At 41.4% G+C, this 13248-nt stretch overlaps 1 protein-coding gene across 3 annotated transcripts in view; it reads left to right on the top strand.

Annotated features, from left to right (window-relative positions):
• LOC105483373 (prickle planar cell polarity protein 2) overlaps nucleotides 1-13248 on the top strand; it is a 354334-nt gene that overhangs the window by 177067 nt on the left and 164019 nt on the right. Inside the window, exon 1 of one of the 3 annotated variants that reach the window (XM_011744225.3) lies at nucleotides 5766-7119. The exons of the other annotated variants lie outside the window; for them this stretch is intronic. The gene's annotated coding sequence lies outside the window, so the exon portion shown is untranslated. Of the gene's footprint in view, nucleotides 1-5765; nucleotides 7120-13248 lie in introns of those variants that run through there. 3 annotated transcript variants of the gene reach the window in all.

The following is a 13248-nucleotide window of genomic DNA, read 5'->3' as shown; positions in this document are numbered from 1 at the left end:
TCACCCAGGCTGGAATGCAATGGCGAGATCTCAGCCCTCTGCAAACTCCACCTCCCAGGTTCAAGCGATTGTTTTGCTTCAGCCTCCTGAGTAGCTGGGATTACAAGCACGTACCACCACGCCTGGCTAATTTTTTTGCATTTTTAGTAGAGACGGTGTTTCGTCATGTTGGCCAAGCTGGTCTCAAACTCCTTACCTTAGGTGGTCCGCCTGTCTTGGCCTCCCAAAGTGTTGGGATTGCTGGCGTGAGCCACCACGCCCAGCTTTATTCATTTCCTTCTAACTGCTGAGTACTATTTCATTGTGTGGATGTATCACAATTTATTTATTCATCATAAATAATATAATGTATATTCAATATGACAAATGACAAACATGGTACTTAGTGAAAGCAGATTAACAGATACACTGAAGGTGATATGTCAATGACTGAATTTTGGAGGGGATAAAAACTAGTCTAACAAATGTATGTATTACAGAGTTGTTTGAGTAGGCCATCTTTTAATTTCTTATCCATACCTTCATCAGTGCATTTAATTGAAATATAAATATGGTTCCGGTTGTCTTAAGTCAGAAAATACCTTTTGGCTTTTTTATTTATTTATTTATTTTTTTTTTTGAGACAGAGTCTCACTCTGTTGCCCGGGCTGGAGTGCAGTGGCATGATCTCGACTCACCGCAACCTCTGCCTCCCGGGTTCAAGCGATTCTCCTGCCTCAGCCTCCTGAGTAGTTGGGATTACAGGCGCCCACCACCACACCCAGCTAATTTTTTGTGTTTTTAGTAGAGACAGGGTTTCACCCTGTTGGCCAGGCTGTTCTCAAACTCCTGACCTCGTGATTCACCCCCCTCAGCCTCACAAAGTGCTGGGATTACAGGCGTGAGCCACTGCGTCCAACCTTGGTTCTTAAAGTAACCCAGGATCTCCAGAGCATCCTTTTCATAATCTCCTCACTTATTTTCATTCCTCCTTCCTTGCTTCGTTCCTTCTCCTCTTCCTTCCTAGCCTCCTTCTCACTCTCTCCTATCTATTCCCCCTAATATTTTACTGGAGTTTATATAACTGAATTAATTAGACCTATTTCTCAAGGAGTTGGTTTTCCAGAAAATTCACTTTGCAGTTGGCATGACAGAAGAGCTGGCATATTAATCAAATGCTACAATTTGTTCTTTGTATCTGAATGAGGCTGAGGTTGGACTTACTGCTTATCTCTTGTCCGTTTGTACCATTCTGTCCTTTGCAGCCAAGGAGACTGGATTGGATTCTTTGTGATTGGACTGGGTGATGGTTGTAAGTGTTAATAGATTGGGCAGAGACCTACTGAATGGGCACAAACCCTATCTCCTTAGTTACTGTTACAGAGTCCCCAGGATATAAAGTGTCTGCATGAAAATAAATAAGAGCTTTTCTTTTCCTTTGTTTGACTGATGATATCTATACCATTTAATAGAATAAAATGATAAAAAACCTTTGTCCTTTCTTAAATAACATGTTAATTGCTGTTTTATGCATTTATTCATTTTGTGTTTCTGAAATATATTCAGTTTATAGACATTTCTATCCCTCAATGCATTTTAAATTCTCAAGCATCCTCAAATTATATATATTTAATATAATCTTGTATATGTGGAGGGGGATACACTTTGTAGCTAATGGGGAGATCAAAGTTACTAGCTTTCTCCATTTAGTCAGCTTGTTGCAGAATACAAAGGCTGCTCAAGGATTTGAGTTCATATCTTAAAAGCTCATCAGAAATATTCTAAGCTATAGATTTTTTTCTCTCTCAGCAACATTTCAGATATGGAGGTTCTCCTCGGTTGCCCTTGCTAGTGTTGCTGAATTTAAATGCCACAGGAAAAAAAGATCTGTTCTGTTTTTTCATCTGTGGAATGAGGGGGTTGGACTAGATGGAAGATGTCAAATTTGTAGCATTAGTGCTGTCACTCCTTATCCATCCACATGACAGACATCACTAACCAATCATAGCGTGCTTTCCTGCCAACACAGCATGACTTCTTGTCAAGTCAGAACTCCAGGAAGCCACTACTAATCAACTGATGCTAGCCCAAGACGTGAGATCTATTTCCATTGTGAAACAAGTGGTGTTTACTCCCAGGAGTATACTCAAGATGGTTACAAAAGTTAGGTACTCATTGGACAGTAGAAGGAAGAATGTCAGAGTGCCTTGTTTCAAGTAAAGAAGATCTCAAATTACTACATTTTATGCTCCTGAAGTCAGGGATTGTGTTTTAGTCTTGTTTTTCCATGTATACCAGCCTACGTGGTTAAACTATATCTCATAGTAGATACTATATAAATGTTTGTTAAGTAGTGCACGAAGGAATTAATGGAAGAGCATGTCCTTGCTCAATTCTTTTCTCTCTAAAACTTTACGGTTCAGTGCTTCTTCCAAAGGGCAGGCACAACCTTTGCCATGACTGAATTTCATTCCCTTTAGTTCAAGCCATTCCTCCAGGTTGGCTAGATAGCTTTGTGTTCTTCTCCACCAAGCATTGGCACAGCCCAGCAATGACTGGCTGGACTTTCCAAGTTTCCTCTCCATCTATTATCCCCATCATTCACAAACCTATTGAGTAATGCTGAGGAGGGTTCATTTAATCCTTCTCCTGCTTGATCCTGAATTCTTTCAACTTGATGTGTAATTGGGAATCTGAAGGTTTAATGATATGAACAAGAATTTTGTCACAGATTCAAGCTTTAACACTGGAGATAATCATTTATTTGATACTTACCATAGGTAGCCCTTATTAGTTGTAGTTTGGGAAGTAGGTTTGAAATTCTTTTATGGAAAAGACCAGGTCTGATAACTCTGTATTTTGATGATGACATGTCTTTCATATGGTAGATACTCAGTAAACAATTTCTATTTCTCAGGGTAGTTTCATGAAAGTAGACTGAAGTCTCTGTCTTTAACTGTTAGAAGAGGATCATCTTTGAAAACAGAAGGGTTTATTTTTTTTTTTCTACTCAGGCACTGGATTTTATCTAATCATAATATTGGATACCTATTTAGTAGAAATTAATTATGGGCTAAACACTCTGCTACATGCTTAATATATATTCTCCAAACAGCCCCAAGACTAGTGATAAGATTCCATTACAGATGAGATAAATGAAGCTTGGAGAAGTTACACAACCTTACCAAAGTTACAAGATAACAAGTGGCAGTCCTGAGGTTTAAAGGCAGGTCTGATTCTAATCTTTTCCCCTAAAGATACCAGGTCCCTCATGGCAGATGTGACTTACTGCAAGAAGCCTTCCCTGAGCCACCACCTCTCCCTGCAATGCTAGTTGAGACATTCTTCCTCTGAGTTTCCATAGCAGTTTGTATTCCCTTATTATGATGTTCTCCATTGCGTGATAGCTGCTTCTACCACCAGAGTAAGATCCCTGAGGGCAGGGACTTGGGGCTTTTTGTTTTGTTTTGTTTTCTGTTGTTTGCTGCTTTTGTTTGGTGGCTGAATAAATGCATCTTTCCCAGGAGATCTCTGCCACTTTGCCCTGGGCACCTGGACACCATAGAAAATATACAGCTAAGTCTTCAAGAACGTGCTATTGTTTTGTATTCCTTATATTTGGGGATGAAAAATTCAAGAAAATAGAGTCCAACTTCAAATGTGGGATGGCAGAAGTTGCCTCTCTTCTGGATTACAAAGTGCCATCTGCTACTTACCGCTGTCAAAGAATTATCACAGTGCTTTATTTTTCCCCACTTCTGTTTTTTATTAACTGTTGTTTTTTGAATAATTAATACTTGCAAGTGTTCTGTGTTTATCCTGGTTGAGATGGCTTGTGCTTCTTGAATGGGAGGATTCATGATGTTTAAAAATTTCAGAAAATTCTCAGCCATTATATCTTCAGTTATCGGCTCTTCCTGATTTCTCTGGTCTCTTCCTATGGGAGTCCTATTACACGTACGTTGGGCCTTCTCATTCTGTTCTCCATATCTCTTTATCTCTCAGATATTTTTCAACTCTTTATCCTTTTGTTCTTTATTTGTGTAGTGTCATGAGATCTACATTTCTCTCTTAGTAGTGTCTATTTAACCTATCCATTGAGTTTTTAATTTTAGTGGATCTATGGAGAGGAATAGTCATCATGTCTTGTTCTTTTTTAGGGTTTCAATTCTAGCTTCAGTGTTTTAAATCCTTATAAACTTATTCCATGTTCCTTTTCAGAATTTCAGTTGTTTTATGACCTGTAATTCTTGAGCCTCTTATTCTTTTATTCATTGACTTGTAACATCATTTTCTTGGATGTTGTATAATTTACTGTTGGGATCTCATGCTTGTGGGATTGGTTGTAGCATGGGTTGTAGAAGTGGCCAGAGAAACCTTCATTTGTTTCTATAAGGCATTCCTGGCATGTCACAAACAGGACTAATTTTAATATTAATTTTTTTAGTCAAAGCTTCCTGATTTTGACTTTTGTTATTCCTAGAATCTCAAGAAAGACACGGGCCTAGGATTTCTCATTCTCAGCTAAAACATTTCCCTCTCACCCAGAATACAGGTAGAGACAGACAAGTTTTGCCTAACTGGTTGCCAATTTTTCCAATCTATTTGTTCACTGAAGGTGCAGCCCTCAGTGAATATTCTTGGCTTTCTACAAAGGTCTTGTAACAGCTTCCTGCTTCTCTTTGTCCCAAGACCCAGTCTGTCTCCTATGTGGGCATTACAATCCTAGCCCCTAGGGACCCAAGACAACCCTTTTGTCTGCCACCAACCGCTCTTCCCTCTCTCTCATAGCCACAGCATAACTTTGCATGCTTCTTACTCTTGTTTTTAATTACCTGTTTATTTCTTGGTATTTTCCTGTTTTTTGTTTGTTTGTTTGTTTGTCTTGTTTGTTTGTTTTTTAAATAACATCTCATGCTGTCACCCAGGTTGAAGTACATTGGTGCTATCATGACTCAATGCGGCCCTGAATTCCTGGGTTAAACCAACCACCTCAGTCTCCCAAGTAGCTAGGACTACAGGTGCACACCACTGCACCCAGTTAATTTTTTATCTTGTGTAGAGATGGTGTCTTGCTATGTTGCCAAGGCTGATATTGAACTCATGGCCTCAAGTGATCCTCCTGGTGTGGCTTCCCAAAGTGTTGGGATTACAGGTGTAAGCCATAGTGCCCAGCCTTCCTTTCTTTATTGTGAGTCAGCTAGGCATTAAAAATAATTTGTGTTATATTTTATCTAGCATGTCTAGGTATTTGAAGGGTTGGAGTTTTCAGGTGGTCATCATATGTCATTTTTCCAGAACCAGGACCTTAGTACAAGCTCATGGTAAAAGGTTCAAATAATATACAAGGACATATGATGAAACATTAGTGTCCTTATCCTCTTAGATCTGCCTAGACCTCAAATCACCTTGTCTGTAATAATAACCTTTACAATTTTCTTAGGCGTAGTTCTGGAAGTACTTTTTGCATATACAGCATATGTATGTGCACATAATACATGAAGATGTTTTGTGCAAGCAGAAATATGTTTTACTATCTGCACTGTACTTAGCAATGGAGCTCAGTGCTTATTGATGCACTTAGTTCTCCTTCTTCTTTCTCATGACTGTATAGTATTCTATTATATGGATGTATCATAATTTACTAACCTTGTCCCCTATTATTGGATAATTATGTTTTCAGTTATTTTGATATTATAAACTATCCTACAATAAACATTCTTTTACATATGTCTTTGCTTGTTTATCATTTAGCATAATTCACTTTGTCTATTTCCTTCTCTCCCCTTCTCCCCCCGCCACAACTGTGGGTTCCTTGTGGTCAATGACTTTATCTTTCATTGATGATCCTAGTACCTGGCATGGGGCCTGGCATTGAGTTGGCACTTAATTCACGTTTGTTTCATTAATAACTGTGCTCACTACAAAGTCAAATCAACAGTCAGACTCAGTTCAAATTTCCAGCAAATGTATTTTAATTGCAGTAATAACAACAGCTATTGACTATTCAGTTGTCCGGGGTTACTGACTGAGCATCTCCTCTAGACTAAACATGAGCTCATGTAATCTTTACTACAACACTATGGATGGTAAATTTCGTGATCATGCTTTAGAGACAAGGAAACTAAAATGCAGGAAACTACCTATAAGAGGCAGAGTCCATATATGAACACAGTTTTGTGTGAAATTAATGCCTGACCTTTTGACTACTCTCTTAATTAACAATTGTCCTGACCAACATGGGACATATTTCCATTGTTCATTCTTTCGTGTATTCATTCATTCAATCAATCAACAAACGTTTACTGAGAGCTCACCACGTTCCCGTAGGGAGTGATATGTCTTGATAAAAACATCCCTACCTTGGTAGAATTTACAATGTAAAGGGAGTGACAGATTAAGCAAAAAAGTGAAAATGTGATGAGTGGCTGAAAAGAGACATAAGCAAAGGCTTTAGGAGCACCAAGAGCAGAGAGCCACGTAGGCCTCCAGTGTCTATGATAAACTGGATGAGCCTTGAAGGACTGCAGTGGGTTGGGGAGGACCACAAGAGGGGTGAAGCCTAGGAGTCCAGCATGCCCCCTGTTCCTTGTGTGCGCGGCACAGTCTAATCTTTCTCTTCCAGCCACTGCCAGCTCTCAGGACCTCTGGTCTGAGGGCCAGAGAGCCTGTGTCCTTCTGCTTTTGAAAGGTGGCTCAGCACTCCATTAGCCCTTTCTAATTTTAAAGTAGTAGCTCCCTTGATTGAAATCTCAATTTGGGAACAGGCCTAGGATTGGCCTGTGGCTCGAGATTTTCACCAATAAGCGGAGTGGGAGGTGGGGAGGCGTCCCTTTAAGCAGCCGGGAGGCAGCCCAGAGAGCTTGGAGCTCCTCTCCCCAGGACCTGAGCGATTTTCCTGGATCCGGAGCTGCGCACAGAGCAGCTGCCGCCCCGGGAATGTTACCCCCCTTGTGCGGAGCCCCTGCAGGGCCCCCTCCGGCTTTGGGCAGTTGGCTGCCGACGCCCCGCTGGGTTCCTTAGCTGCAGCCGCTACCCCTGCCCCTGCCCGTGGGTCTCCAACCCCCGTTCCCCGCCTCCCCCCAGTTTCCCGGGCCGGCGGAGGCGCCGCAGCGTCGGAGCAATGCAAGGCTAAGCCGGGTAAGTGGCCCCCCCATAGCTGGGGAGCACGGAGGGGGGCGCAGGGACATGTTTGCTCTTGGTTTCAGGAGCTCCCCTGAAAAAGGGGCCTTGCAGCTGGAAACTGAGCTCTGGGAGAGATGCGCTTTGCCACCCAGACGCTGGGAAGTCAGGAGCCCCGTGGTGGGGACCTGGTGAACTGAGGGTCTGAGTGTCATCCACCTTTCGTGCAGCCACTGTATTAACCAACAATGGTAATCATAATATCACGAGGGGATGGTGGTGTTATTGTAGTAGTACTACTTAAAGGGGAACATGAAAACATCCCTGGACTTGCTTTTTAAATATCCTTTATTCCCTTAGAATTCATTTTTCCCTAAATATTTCAAAGGTATTTACTGTTAATGACCTAGTTATTTTCTATTCAAAATATTTCTTAACATCTCCAGGAAGATCTACTTTAAAACATGACTTACTTCTTCCCACATACCTTTATATTTTGAGCTTATATCCCCGAAAAGAGAAAAGTTGTTTATTTTCCCAGAACTTTGAAAATTCATTTCTTTGCTTCTTGGTGGACTTTGGTAATGAAGCAACTCTGGATTTGTTAATATGTTCTTTCTAAATTGGGGTAGGCAGACAGGGCCCCTCTCCTGGCCCTTTCTAGCTCTACATGGGGGAGTGTATAATTTGGAGATGAGAGAGTTAATTCTTACTCTCCAAGTTACCAAATGCACCCTCTTAGATGCTGCAAGAGTCAGGACTTGGTGAAGGCTGGGATTACAAATCTGGGGTTCCTGGGCAGCCATGCCCTGGGAAATTTTAAAACCAAAATAATCAGGAAAGATTGTGGGTAGGTGCTGGGTAAGATTTAAAAGATGCAGTTTTAGCTCCCCCCACCCATCTGTTCACTTGTGTGTACCTAAGCAAGAGGTTGAGAATCGAATGCAGAGGGTCAGAGTTTACTTTTTTTTTTTTTAAGATGAGGCAGCTGGAAGACATGCCTTCCAAAATTGGAGCAGAGTCTGATGTGTGGATTGCCAAATTCCATTTCCGCCCATATTAAATTATTTTGGCTTCTAGAAGCCCTTATTTTGCTGGGCTGGCCTTTATTTGCAGTTGTTTAGGTGGTGTGAATCATTTGTATACTTTGAGTTCCCTGCTTTCTGTATACAAATGTTTTTATCTGTGCAGCTAGTTGAGTAATTAGAGACATGGACATGGCCCTGTCTGTACAGACAGAACAAATACCACTTGGGGAAGATCTGGGCCTTTCCTTTTCAAATCATCAATTGCCACATCTTCCCAGCCTGTTGGGCAATTCAGATAAAGGTGTCAAGTGAGCTGGGCAGTGAAGAATTTATATGTGCAGCTAATTCTGCTCATCCTACAATAAAGCATCTTCCCATGGGGCCAAAAAGTGGGGGTTAGGGAGGCATATAAAAATGATCCTGTGTTCTTAGTCACTGATTACCCAGCTCTCCCTGGATTTCTGAGAACCTGCCAGGAGAAACTGTTGACTGGATGGAAGTTTCAAGAAATGCAGAACAGAAATCAGGACAAGCCCTCCTTGAGCAACTTTTATTTCTGTTTGGAGGAAAGGAACACTTTGTTAGAATAACAAATCGTGGCTGCTTTTCAAGACCAGAAAACGGTTCTTGTTCTGAAGGCAGGTTCGTTTTAAGAGTGTGAATCATTTGGTTTAGCTTTTTTTTTTTTTTTTTTTTTTTTTTTTTTTTTTTTTTGCGGTGGAGGCTTGGAGATGATTAAACGTCCTGTCTGCAGGAAATTACCAGGAGATTTGAGTATTTTCCTGAATCAGCCTCAGATGGTACACAGCTTTGGGTGTAATACAAGAAAGCTCTGTTACAAGGCAGTCTTTCCTCAGTGATACCCTCAATCTCACACAGGCTTTCAAGCCTCTCCATCAGCAAGCCTTTTATTTTTTATTTTTGGGGTTGTACTTCCATTTAAGAAACTGAAATAACTCTCTCATTCCCTCTGCGAGCTTAAGATGGAACTTATTTTTGAGACAGTTTTATCGAGCCCACTTCCCCACTGGCCTCCTCCCACTTAGCTTCAACAGGAAAAACTCTTGGCTCCTTTTCCCAAGACTTCTTTTAAGCCAGAATTGTTATCCTTAGGGACACAGATGTCTTGAGGAATGAGAGAGATGCAAAGGTTTGAACTAGCACTCACCAATTTGGTGGTGACATTTATGGTCTTTGTAGAGCTGTTTGCAGAGCAGGCTAAGCGGTTCTGTGTGGGGTTTGCCCTGAAGTGAATCAACAATACAGAAAATGGGCAATGAAAAGATGGTAAGGGGCGACTGAGGGACACGCGTACTGCTTTGTGTAGTTGTGTATGCAGAGATCTGTGGGTTTTTAAAAATAATTTAGAAAACCAAATCTCAGAGATGCTGTGCTCCTGAAGCTATTTTTCTTAATCTTTCCTGAAAAGTACTCGGTCACATTAAGCACTTCCTCTAACTATCATAAAATAGGAGAGCGCTGGGTGAATATAAACTCGGTGTGATATTCTGATGTCAATGAGAGGAAGCAGAGGGAATAATTTTTTTTTAGCTACTAAAACACAGAATGGTAATCCTAGTTGAATATAATGAGACTTTATGGAAATTGTATTGAGGGTTTAAATATGATGTTCCAAAAAAGTTTCTTTGATATTTTTTATTTTCTCAAAATCTGAATGGCGAGGGATTCTTTTCTGGGATACTTAGTATTTGATTACCATTCCGGTTTTTGGGTTTTGTTTTTTTGTTTTTTTGGGTTTTTTTGCTTTTTGCTTTGTTTTGTTTTGTTGGTAATGTTTTTTCATATCCTGCTTCTCTGTGTGACCAGCAAAGGAAGGCTCATTTTTGCGAAGATTGTAATCTGGATAACTTCCAGAAGAATGGAAGATGTAGGGGTAGCAAAGGGAACAGACGCAGGTACTGTGGGACTCAATGTCTGGGAAAACTCATGAATGATCTCCCTGTAAGATTAGCCCAGAGGCCTTTGAGAATTGCTTCACATTTGACTTTTAACAGCCAGCCTGTGTAGAGAAATCCTTATACCTATCACTAGAGTCTCCCTCTTCACAAAGCACCTTCCCAGGCAAGATGGCCAATCCACAGGGAGTGTGTACATGACATTGCTTTTATCACATCTTTCAAAGTTTGCTTCATTCTACTTTTTGTTTAAAACAACTACTACTTGATCTCTTGGGAACATTTGCAAAAGGTTACTCTGCATTCACCCAGGCTGCTGTAATTAGTCACTGGCTTTATTTTATATTTTCTGATGATTGAGGCTTTGTTCAGGCTTCTGGGGATAAGCAAACATCTGTTGAGTTGGATGTTAGATAAATTCTAATTTTGAACACTAAGTTGTCCAGGCTGGAGAAGAGGTCTCATCTTGGCATATTATAAATGATAACAGCAATAAACAGAATGATGCCTGTTAACTTACTGAGCTTTTGCCAAGCACAGACTTAATGTCTTACCAATCTTTCTCAGATTTTACAGTACATGGGGATATCCTTCAGAGAGTCTATTTCATAGGTCTGCAGTATGACCTAAGAAATATCCAAGTGGAACCCTGGACTTTATCTTGAGAAGCACTTTGCTGTTTGTTCTTTATTATTGAAAAATCCTTACAACAGCCCTATGAGGGTTGGTGCCATCAGCTAGCCTATTTCACAGATGAGGAAGGATAAGCTCAAAGAGGTTCGGTAACTCCCCTAAAACACAAGGCTACCAAGTGGCCATGCGGGGTACCTGGACCTACAACTGTCTAATTCCAAGCATCTACCTGGGATGCTTCTTAAATGCAGTCCGTGCTCTCAAGTATTTGCTCTTGGTGGATTGTTGGGAGGTGGGGGACGGTGGGTGGTCTTCTCTTTATAATTTGTACCCAGTAACCACCCTGCTGCCTCTCTGCCAAAGACTGCTTCTCTAGGATGCTGGCATTTTGTAGACAGCAGTCCATGAGGTCCCCATTTAGACAATCCACCGTGATGGAATTGAGGGAGACCAGATGGGGCGGAGGCCCTCGTGGCAACAACTTGAGGAGTGTCCAGCTGATTTGTCTTGGGTTCTCTAAGTTCTGAACCAAGATGACCCACGATAAGACTGATTGACTGTGAAGTGCTTTTAATTCCCCCAGCTTTTGGAATTCTTAAGACAGTTCTGTTTCCATCAAGGGCCCTTTCCACCTGGATGTAGGTGCCACTTTCTTTCCTCCAATCCATAATGCCTCCCACAGGATCCTTTCACAAGACCTCACCCTACACAGCCCAAGAAAGTTGAAGCCATTTCCTAGTGCTCATAGCCTGAGCTCACTTGCAGCCCTTCCTCCATTCTCTGTATGTCCCCCCACTCTGAGTGTAATCCTGTGGAAAGTGAACTCAAAGGGAATATTGTAAAGAGGAGAGGCAGAGACTGAACGAAGCCTCATTTAAGCTTCTTGCCTGATTCTCCCTTGGCCTGACCTGATTTCTCTTACTCTTTGGGGCACATGGACCAGGAATGATTTTTCTTGCTTAATTGCTGCAGGATTGTGGATACAGGACAGACCACTTAACCTCATGAGCTTCAGCTTCATTATCTGTAAAATGGTATGTTCATGTCGACCCTTTCTCCTTCGGGTACAAGTGATGTAATGTCCAAGAAGGCGCTTTGGACTTTGTTTAAACACATTTTGAAAACTTGCTCATGTTGCCTTCTAGCAGTGGTTCTCTTACTGTGATCTTGGGAACACCTGTTTGGTGAATTGCTCTTCTAAAACAGAAAACAAAAAAAAGGTACCGTGTGTGTGGAACCATGTGTGTGAGATGATATGTAAAATACCATCCTTCTTGAGCAATTGCAATTCAAAGGCTATGAGAAGGCCTGGAGTAGAGAAACCTGTTTAGCCTTGATATTGCATGTACTGTGCTAATGTGACCCTGGAACCACCTTGCAGCCTCACCTCTTAATGTGCCACAGAACACACTTGGGGAAAATTGTTAAACATTAAAATGGTGGCTCCACCACTTATTAGCAATGTGACAAGTCATTTACCTCTCTGAACCTCAGTTTCCTTGTCTGTAAGATGGAAATAATTGGGACATCTACCCTACAGAGTTTTAGGGAGGGTTAAATATGTTAAGAGATGTGAAGGTCGCCCTCTGCCTGTCAGCAGGGTTTGTCCCAGTGGATCATTTCCTCCTTTTGCTTCGTTCTATAACTTTCTGTCTCCTTCTTGCTTTATCTTCCTCCTACCTCCCACCTCCCAATTTCCTCTGCTGCTCTTTCTCCTCTTCTAATTTTTTATTTTTTATGTCAGCCGTTCCTGCCTCCTTCCTGCTTGCTCATGTCTTTTTCATCTTTATTGCTCCCTTTTTGACGCCATCCAGCCAGTGGCTTCATGTTACACTGTACTCTTGACTAGTGAAGTCACATTTCCAGCCTGGACCTCTCTCCTGAGCTCCAGACTCAGATACACATCTCATCTCAGCATCTTCATTAGATGTCCAATCGGCTTCTCAGACTTGCTGTGTCAAAACACAGCGCCACCTTTTTTCCTTTCCTCAAGCCTTTACTGTGTCAACAAATGGTACCTCCAGCTACCAGTTGCTTGAGCTAAAAACTCTTTGGCACCTTTGATTTTTCTCTTTCTCTTTCTCTTACCCTCCCTTATCCGATCCAATGAGAATGAGTCTTTTCAGTTCTACTTCAAAAACATACCCCAAATTGTAGCAGGTGAGGGTGAGAGGGAGGGAGGACTGACTAGAAAGGAGCTTGAGGTAACTTCCTGGGGTGCTGAAAATGTTTGATATCTTGATAGAGTGTGCGTTACATGGATATAGGCATTTTTCAAAATTGATGAGACTCTACATATAAGGTCAATGGATTTTGTTGTATGTAAATTATACTTCTATAAAAAATATGATAGAAAAGATATATATCTCAAACCTCCACAGGTCCAACTTTAGTCCATGCTGCCATCATTTTTCACCTTGATTACTTGACAACCTTCCCAAACACCTAGTGGTTCTGAAGCTTAAATCACATCATAACACGACCCTGTTTAACACCTTCAGACAGCTTCTCATTGCAATAAGGACAAAACCAAACACTTTACCATGACCTGTGAGACTCTCCCACCTTAG

The sequence above is a fragment of the Macaca nemestrina genome, chromosome 2, assembly GCF_043159975.1.
Source record: "Macaca nemestrina isolate mMacNem1 chromosome 2, mMacNem.hap1, whole genome shotgun sequence".
Classification (NCBI taxonomy): Eukaryota; Metazoa; Chordata; class Mammalia; order Primates; family Cercopithecidae; genus Macaca; species Macaca nemestrina.
This window is presented reverse-complemented; position numbering and strand designations above follow the sequence as displayed.